The sequence below is a fragment of the Coptis chinensis genome, chromosome 2, assembly GCF_015680905.1.
Source record: "Coptis chinensis isolate HL-2020 chromosome 2, ASM1568090v1, whole genome shotgun sequence".
NCBI classification, from domain to species: Eukaryota; Viridiplantae; Streptophyta; class Magnoliopsida; order Ranunculales; family Ranunculaceae; genus Coptis; species Coptis chinensis.
In genome coordinates this window covers 10682861-10693076 of record NC_141457.1, presented here as the reverse complement: position 1 = coordinate 10693076, position 10216 = coordinate 10682861, and the positions used below count along the sequence as shown (strand labels likewise).

General features: G+C 33.9%; 1 long non-coding RNA gene and 1 pseudogene across 2 annotated transcripts; one reads left to right on the top strand and one right to left on the bottom strand.

The window, feature by feature from the left end:
- Window positions 1-1331: 1331 nt before the first annotated feature.
- Window positions 1332-5113, bottom strand: LOC147514846 (uncharacterized). Its single transcript, XR_015209700.1, has 3 exons — window positions 4975-5113; window positions 2565-2716; window positions 1332-2467 (listed from the first exon to the last, which is right to left on the bottom strand). It is a non-coding gene; the product is annotated as an uncharacterized LOC147514846 (long non-coding RNA).
- On the top strand, window positions 2578-5670 carry LOC147514845 (protein RADIALIS-like 3; annotated as a pseudogene). The gene is made up of 2 exons (XR_015209699.1): window positions 2578-2851; window positions 4141-5670. The product of XR_015209699.1 is annotated as a protein RADIALIS-like 3 (transcript).
- Window positions 5671-10216: the final 4546 nt, after the last annotated feature.

The window sequence follows — 10216 nt, the reverse complement described above, 5'->3', positions numbered from 1 at the left end:
AAAACTTAGGAACAAAAGAGTAAGAGAGACTAGAAAATAGTAGAGAGATCGAGTTGTTTCCATATCATCCATCAAACCATTCCTCCCACCAAAAGAATTTAAGATAAACAACAAAACCCACACCACTATTCCATCCTCTTCAACCCTATAAATAAAAGCAATTGTAAAAATAATCACAACTAAATGGCTTGTCAAATAAAGGACCAACATATCGAATTCGGACAATATATCGTGTACCCCAAAAAACGAGATATATCGGAAATATCGGAGATATCCATTTTTTTGTTGACCAATCAAAATTTTGTTTTGTATGTCAATATATCAGAAAATATCTTCGATTATATCACAAATATCGTTGATATATTAATAAAAATCGGTCAAAGTCAACAATTTATATCGGATATATCATATATATCGGTCGATATATATCGATATATTGGAAATTGCGATATATATCAGCAAAACAAGATTCAATATTCGGTGGAGATATATCGAATATTTCCATCTGGTGTACCCAAAAAACGAGATATATCAGTGATATTTGGGCCTTGTGTCAAATTGGTTATTGGTCTGACTTATTACGTATAGTCATGTAGACATGTAGCAAAGAGTTGAGAAGGAAGTGCTCTACTTATTGGTCTGATTTATTGAACTTGGCGTGGGTACGGTGAGGGATCTTTTTTGGGCCTAAAACTCAAAATGGTGAAATATATTGAGTGGAATTAAAACAGGCAGGCTTTTAGTGGGATTAGACATATAATGATAGTTGGATCTGGACAGTCCAGCCACCTGTGTGGACTGTCCTCAGGGCTGGCACTGCCATTGATATGAGTATTTGTAGCATAAACTCTGAATACCAAGTGTAGATGTATTAAGATTTGGATTTTGAGTTATAAACCCATTTACTCCATTAATTCCTTGTGATTGATTGAAGTAACCATTTCATTGTTGACTTTGAGTAGTGAAACCACTAATAAGATCTTGAAACATAGTTGAATTTTGAGGATTGATGCCTTGAAATCTAAGAAACTGGATTGAAACTTCGATCAAAAGATTGAGTTGGAATCTTAACATCAGTAGTAATTTGAGTTGGAATGAATCTGAGCATCAGCGGTAATTTGAGCATCAGCGGTAATTTGATTTGGGTTATTGTGTTGTTGATTTCGATCAATTGATCGATTGTGAAGGAATGCTTATTTGATTGTTCTAGCCATTTGAAGAACCCTAGAATTTTGATTTTGATGATTTTGAAAAAAATGAAGATCTACCTCAAATTTTGATCTTCATTTAAAATAAAGGTGTTTGGCTCTGATACTAAGATGAGAGAATGATTCTCACATAATGGAATGTAATCTTGTTATTTAAGTTAATAAATGTTGTGTACAATGATTAAGTATGCAATCCCTTAAGTTAAGTTTTTATACTAATGATTACTTATAGAACACGTAATCAATGTTGTAACTAACTAACTAAAGTTAAAACAGAATTACAACATAATCATAAACCAAAATAACAAACTATTCTGTGTGCTGATCCTGACTGTTGAATTTACTGAAGCTCGCAGTCTTCTCAATTCACATGACATAGTAGCCCTTGTTGAAAAAAGACTGCTAACAGCTACACCATGAGATTGTTCCCACATGCACTGGTCTATCCGCGTAAGGGGTTTTTGGCTTGATTTCCATTGGTCTTTGCTGAAAACACACCACCCGTCTTCGAACCGCCACAAAGTCCTACTACATTGGCAACACCTGTTAACTCTGGTGATTCAGCAACAGAACAAATTACTCTGCTTCTATAAAGTTGTCCAGACAGCTAGAGTTTCTTGGATTGTTGCTCTTGTAAGTATTGAAACTATAACTCTCTGACATATCAGAGGTTTGGAGTTTGACCCGATGGTCCTTCTATGATAGATACATTACGCTAATGTTTATGTGATTAACAATCAACAAAACAACGAGGAAAGAAATTCCCTTTGAAAGATGACATTTATATTCTTCAAATGATTGTGGAAGGAAGAGGGGTTTGCATGTCTTACCCATAAGTTTCTATGAGATATTCAGGATTTGAGGATATAATTTCACTAGTTGCCACTAACTCGGGACATCTGAATTGTTAATGGTATTATAAAGTAGGAATGAAAAGGACCAAAAGTGTTAATTCTAATAAATTGAATGAATAAAGAACCCCTGCTTGGATACTGATCCCCCACCCCCACCACTTGTTGTTCCTTGTCTTGCTTCACGCCTTATTCTACCCTTTTGGAAAAATTTATTCGCCAACTGGCTCCACCCCACCACTCTCTCCTGTTTATAAGAAGCATGCATGGTTGCTAGTCTCCTACTCATATCATCCCTTGACGTGCTTTCTTCTGTTTAAGCTAAAGCAGCTCGTCGTCTTCCCTTTGTTCCATTTTGAAGATTTGCGGTGCTCATTTCTTTGCACTCCAGGCCTTTAACCATTTTCCCTGTTATCGACATTCATAGGTTCCATTATTTTTCGTAGCAACTGTTCAATTTTATCGCATTTCTCGCCATAACTAGGAAGTGAACCTGCATTCAAACCTGAAATAAAGTGATGGCATCCAGCTCTATGCGCAGTTCTAGTTCAACTTGGACAGCGAAGCAAAACAAAATGTTTGAAAAAGCTCTAGCATTACATGACAAGGACACCCCTGATCGCTGGCATGATGTAGCCAAGGCAGTTGATGGAAAATCTGCAGAAGAAGTGAAGCGGCAATACGAGATTCTTATAGAGGATTTAAAGCATATTGAATCTGGACATGTTCCCTTCCCCAATTATAGGTCCACGGGAATGAGCAATGGCAAAGGCATGGAGAAGAAGAGCAAAGGTACTATTTATAATACATTATCGTAACTCTGTCTAGTTTCTCTAAGTGGTAATGGCATATTGGTTCGCACTATAGGTGCTCTTACAATTGAAAAAAAGAGAAAACATTTTTTCAAGAGCGGGTCTTTATCCACATTGCAGCGTATATTGACTGTAATAAATAGATCATTTGTTAATGAGTGAGACATGTTCCACGAAAGTCGTGGAAATGTGCAAGAATGTCTCACATTGCCACTGCTGCACCATCGGCCGCAGGTTATATTGACTGTAATCAATAGATCATTTGTTAATGAGTGAGACATGTTCCACGAAGTCGTGGAAATGTGCAAGAATGTCTCACATTACCACTGCTGCACCATTGTCTCACAATGTGCAAGTCGTGGAAATCTATTAAGGTTGATGTTCTGCATCATCACTCACTTAAGGGGCCTAGGGACAAAAACCGTACGACTACTAGAACGAAATCCCCGAAGTTTATAACATAATATATCTATTAAGTAGTTTACAGAAAAGGGAAAAAAAATATACACGTTCATGAAGCCAACTTTCATTTCCATCCCAACAAACATAAACTGTTTATTAGACAAATATTATTCAAACCCAAGCAAACTCAAGTGAACTTCTTATCCTGTTCCTAATCCATGAAAAGTCCCACATGAGATCTAATCTTAATCATTCTTGATCACATGTAAATTGTCGACTGGGTTCAAGCTCCAACCGACCCCTTATTATATGCTATCTAGTATTTACTTATCCTTCAATATATATAGTTTTTACAAAGTTCACATACGGTTCATACCTTAATATTTTACTTCTTCTCACATTCCTCTGTAACATTTTATTAATCATATAAAAAGATATATTGTCTGGGACATAAAGCAATTTCCTGATAAGGGTGGAATTTGAGCCAAGGGCTCGGAGCTCGGTTTGGGCTTGGCTCGTTTACTATATGAACCGAGCTCGAGCTCAAATAAAAGCTCGTGTAACAAATGAGCTTGATGAAGCTCGGCTCGTTTAGTTCAAATAGCATATTTATAGTGTAAAATAACCGAGGGCTCGGGGCTCGGAGCTCGGCTTGGGCTCGGCTCGAGCTCACTCGTTTAACTATATGAGCCGAGCTCGAGCTCAATTTAAAGCTCGTGTAATTAGCGAGCCGAGCTTGAGCATTGTAAAGCTCGGCTTGTTTAGCTCGAATCCACCCTTATTTCTTGATCTATCACCACAGTATGGATATTTGTGTAATGTTTTCTGTGTGCTAAAGTTGTTTTATCTTTCCTTATTCCATTACAGGCTTCTTAAGTATCTCGAGCTGCACTGAACTTGAATCTACGTACAATCATAGTACAAAATATCAAGATATGGGTATTTATCGATATTCAATTTCTGGATATGCATCGTGAATATATCCTTTTTTTTTGGGATATTTGACATTGTTTCACATGCAAATATCGTGGATATATCCAAAATATCGACAAATATAATGGATATTGTGGATATTTCTTGATATATAATGATACATTATTTATATTTATTTGAAATATAATAGTAAATATTAAATAAAATTGTTATATATACAAAATATCGCCAAATATCTCCAAATATCACAAAATATCCCAAAATATCACAAATATCACAAATATTGTCAAAATATTGTCGATATTTGCAATTGTATATATCTCTGAACATATCGTGATATTTATTTATCTTTCTCTGAAATGTAGATACATATCTCCAAATATCGCGATATATTGGGATATTTTGTACTATGCGTACAACTATATATTACTAAATCTGTTTTAAGGGTTCTACGCATAGTACAAAATATCAGGATATGACTATATATCGATCTCTAAATTATGGATATGTATCCTGGATATATCCTCCTATGTGGAGATATTTAACATTGGGCCATCTGCAGATATCGTGGATATATCACCAAATATCACTAAATATCCATAAATATCCCACTTTTCTTTCATCTTGATTCTTAAAACCCCAAATACAAACAACCCAATTCATGTCCCAAAGATTTATAACGTATACCTTTAGAACTTATGATTTTATAAGTTATTTAATAATCTGATTCAAACATTCAACTCTAATTAAAACAGAAGGCAAACGAACCTTAAGCAAAGCAGGCTCAAGGTTTCGCAGTCTTTGTAAACGACATTTGATTCCACTTCGTCGTATGAAAACAATCCTTCATAAAAAAATATGTAATAAAAAACTTACATTCCATAACCAAACTGCCCATTGATGATATCCTTGGTGCTCTCCCCAAAATGCATAATTGCTTCATTCAATCTATTAACAATATATCAAGAAAAAAAACACCCCACTCCCCTGTTGTTTCTAAACATATTCCAAAATTAAGCAACCCCCCAAACTTTGATTATCTGCAAATAGCAGGTTCTTGAATGAGAAGAGGGTCATAAGACCTCAAAGGAGCCTTCATCATTTCATCAACAAGTTCAGCAGACAATGAATCTAAACTTAACCGAAGAACCATTAAATTTAATTTCACTGCAGATCAAACCAAGAGAGAATAATTTGAAGAAACAATCGAGTGTGGGCTCGATGATCTTGAGAGAAGCGGTATCAATTGCGAGAATTAAAGGTTGGAGAATGAATTCGGCATCGGGAACGAGAGAAGCTGAGAAAGGAAGAAGGGTCAGAGGAATCAGTTAATGTTTCTAGCTTGTCTAGAGCGGATTTAAGGAAGTTATATTGAGAAATTGTTTTTGTTGATAAAGGATGATGAGATATCACAACATTTAGAAAATATCGATTTATCCCTATAATATCGTGATATATTGAAGATATTTACAGTTTTACACTTAGAAAGTATCTATTACATATCGTGATATTATTCTATCGATGGCTGAAATCTCAATAAATATCAGGATATATGCCAATATTTTGTACTATCCACACCCTAGCACAGTTGAATTTTCAAATGGTTCACGTACGTGGCCTAGCATAGTTAAATATTTTGTACTATCTCAATTAATATCCACACCCTAGCATTTTCAAATGTGTGGCCTATGTGAAAATTTGTAGACAGTTTATTTTGAAGTAGTTGTTTATTTTGTGGATGCCAGTATGTGGTGGTGTCTCAAACCAAAACAGTGTACCCTTTGATAGTTGGAGCCTTTGAGATATCTTACAATAAAAAGTTGATATAGTTATACAATTTCACTTTTTCAAAATGCATCTACTCTTTCACTTCTGGTTTCAAAGTTAAATTGTAATGAACTGAACATATGAATATTGATATATGCAAAATAATTTGATTACTCAGACATGAATAATAGTTGGGTACATAAATTGTACATAATCAATATTATAGTCTATCCATAAATTATTGGAAAAAAAATAAACAAAAACAATTGAAAGTCAAATTTAGGAAAAAATTGACATGGACATTGTCCTCTACCAGACCTTCAACACTTTTTTATGACCTTGTTCATTACTTCATATATAGTCATATGAAACATTGTCCAGTACACGAATCATGGGAAAATGTTAAATAATCACCCCCGCTTTCTCGAGCGAAAGAAACATAAATATTGATTTTCAAGACAATCTTCTAATTTTCAAAATAAAATTACACTGAGTAGTCTGAGCATATTGTGAGCCATATTCTCAAGAAAAATGACACTCACATAATCAAACAATATATATGAATAAATTACTTGATTATTAAGGCAAAACTTTAAGACTATAAAAGGAAGTTTGTTTAGTTGTTTTAAAGGCTATCCTGGACCTCATTGAAATCTATTGATTGCAGCTTTGTCTTCGTAGCCTGGACCTCATTGAAATATTGAATTAGCGAAACCAGTTATTTACTATTTGCATCTGTTCAAATGTGTTTACTCAAAGTAAAATACTACATACCATAATAATGTTGCAAACATACAAAATAAAAATAAAAATAAAAAACATTCCTAAATTGACCATTGATAAAAAATAATTATGAAGATTCATCATGTCTTAACTTTCTTTGGTAACTGAGATAACAAAGCCACTTTGCCAAACTAAGGAAACACTTCAACAAAAATAGACTACGGTGGCATCGAACACATGAGTGTACTTCTCAAGTCAGTTATCATGCAAAACCTTTGTTAGATATATCTACTGAATCTTTTACCCAAAACCCTGAAAATTCAACCCCAAAATTAATAACATTACAAAGTCATTCCACTATTATTAACAGGTTAATCCCCACTAAAACACCTATACTTTTACAGAACCACATGACTAAAATATTATGTAAAGTTGGTATTTCTTCAGCACCACCGCAGATCTGGCATGATGTCCACTGGCTCACATAGAACTGGAGCATAGGTCACGGCTGTTACACCCTCTCTTTGATAAATAAAACAATTTCACCCAAGAAAATATCAAAATTAAGCAGCTTGAGTAACAAATATTATGTGAAAAGTAAACTGGGAACACATTCCAACATACTTACTTTTTAATTTTTAGTTGTTAATTTCAAAAGTCAATTAGGAAGTCCAATGAGGTCTTGAAATACCAAGTCCACGTAGTCCTTCGCACCATTCCTTATAAGCATCACTTGCACCGGAGAAAAGGGCATCTGCATCCTGGCGTTGCACATACACTCAAAAAACTATCCATGGGCAATGAATTTGAAGTAGCAAAAAAGCTAAACTTAATTGTCATTTTTTCCAATATAATCGCAAACCAGTATAATTAACACCTCGGTGACCCTTGGTTTATAAAAGTAAGATGGAGCACACAGTCTGCATCATCAGTTCTCAATATTGTACTGACAATCGAGAACACCACAAAAACAAAATATATATATGGAAACCTTGATTCCTATAATGGTCTTTATGAAATGTACGTAAGCAGAAAACAAAAAACAATCTGCATCAATTCATTAGTTATCCAAGTTGAACGATGCAATCTAAAATGAAATAAGGCTTGCACAATTTCATTCAAACTAAAATAGCTGTAATCGAAATGAAAAAAATTAATGGAAATGAAAACTTACCAAATGCTGATCAAATTTGGGAACTTGTTAAATTGTAGAAATAAGAAAATAGAAAATCTGCCAAGTGAATTGGAATTGTATCGTTAATAAAAAGAAAAATAAATTTCTAAATCTTTGTTCTATTAGCAAAAGTTTAGTGTGCATATTGGTCTGCCAATGGCAATCAATATGATGTTCCATTGTGATTCTAAATGTAACCTAGGCTCCATCACTCTCAAACAAATACTTTTGTAGAACTATTATGTGCATATACCCATGAATGGCAATTGACATTTTTTTTCTTAGCTTCTAGACAATTATAAATTTTAAATTGGATCCTACCCGAAAAATCAAATAATCTTCTGGCAATTATTGAGCTGACAGTGCCTTACAAAACTTTTGATATTCAATTCAGACAAATGAGACAAATTTTCTACCAATTTCAATTTCCCTTTGGCATGCATTCAACCTATTAATAGAGAATGCTCCTTCGACAATTTAATATTTAGAGTGAGTAGATCAATTAATCAAAATTCAAATAAATTAAAACTTTCCAAGATTAAAAGCACACAGAACCTGAGATAGTTGGATTTTTCTCAAATATAATTGTCTATACCTTATTCCCATAATAAGTACAATCCAATCAGAGACATCTCATATTTCGTACAATCATTTGAAATTAAAACACAAAAAAGTTAGAAATATTTTAATAATAACAGAATTGGCTTCAACCCATTAATGTGAGGTCTTCAGAACTGAAACCAAAGTACTACATAAAGCAAAACACACATACACAAATTAAAACGTTCTCTGTAATATTGGCAAGAATTAATTATGTTGGAGCTTGTAAGACTGCATGAGGACTCCCAAGAAATAGTGGTGGTTTTGCTTACCTAGGTATAACCCATGCCTTCGGTATAGATGTCATGATGTTATTCATTTGACTACCCCTCAAGATTGTTCAATGTTTCTTGACCAAAAAAAAAAAACATACTCACTATAACTTGCACAATTTAGGGCAGAACCTGTTCGATATTGATAAGAGCCAAAAACTGTAGTTTTAACCCCTTTAACAATATTGCTTTAGACCAATTATGTGATTAATAAGTAAGAGTTAGTACTGTTATCGTGTTTTTGTGTATTTCAGGCATTGGAGTCGAATATGTACAGAAATGCATCCCTTTTGCAAGATAAAGGAGCAAGGGTTGGTTGCTAAGAAGTTCTATGATAAAAGGCCAAGATTCAAGGAGAAAAAGCCTTTTTAAATCCCGGTCAAAGCTGAAAAGTCAAAAGTCAACGGGGGAAAAACAAGATAAAAATCGTGAGAACTCCGGGAAGGACGTATCTTTGGACTCAGACCTCGGAATTGGGCCTACCTTATGTCAAAACGACCAGCTCGAAAAGAGCTTTCCAAAGGTCGAAGCATTGACCCAATAAGAGGAGCAGAAATGGATGAAAAGTCTATGGAAGTCAAATCCAGCTGAAAAAACCTCTATGGACTGAAGAAATTGGATTTTGGGCTCGATTTTCCGGCCCAAAACATGGCTCCTCAGCCCATGTACGAAAAAGTGGATCTGGTCTCCTCCATTTGTTTGGAGAAGACTTAACTCTTAAGATACCTAGATCTATATTAGAAAAGGAGGTTAGACTCCATTAATTAGTTCCAATAGCTTGTTTTAGATCTAGTTTTTACCTTCAATTAATTAGTGTTAGAACAAAGTAGATTATTATTTAGAATCACAATTAGTTTTAGAATTCAAGTATTAGTTTTCATTTCAATTTAGTTATTAATTAAATTCTTATTTAGTTTTAGTTGTTTTAAATTCATAAATTAGGCTGTCTTCATTTTGATTCTTAGACTATTGTTAAAATTAGATATATAAAGTTTAAATTAGTTATTAAATTATGACTTGTTATTATTGTTCTTGTGTTGGGAATGATAGTATAATGATATTAGGCTAAAACCTCCATTAGAGGAGGTTAAGGAAGCCATGTGAAGATGATTGCTTGTTAGAATAGTTGTTATTTAGAATAGAAATTTCACATCTCATTACTCTCACCATTGTTCTTTGTGTTTCATTAGTTGAATTCGTTTAAGTCTAGAGAGTTAAGAGTGGAATGATTTCGTACTCTATATATTGCATGAATATATATGTGAGAGTAGGAAATAAATAATTGATATCGTAAGAATAAAGTTAGAGTAATCTAGTTTAGTTTTTACGGGTTATCAAATGGCGCCGCTACCATCTTAATCTCGTTCAAGACAAGAATTCAATTGTTTGAATTCAAGGGGCAATCTCCCATTCTCTACCCACCCACCCTTTTAATTTTTTCATTCTTATTTCTTGAATTTTCGAAACTGTTCAC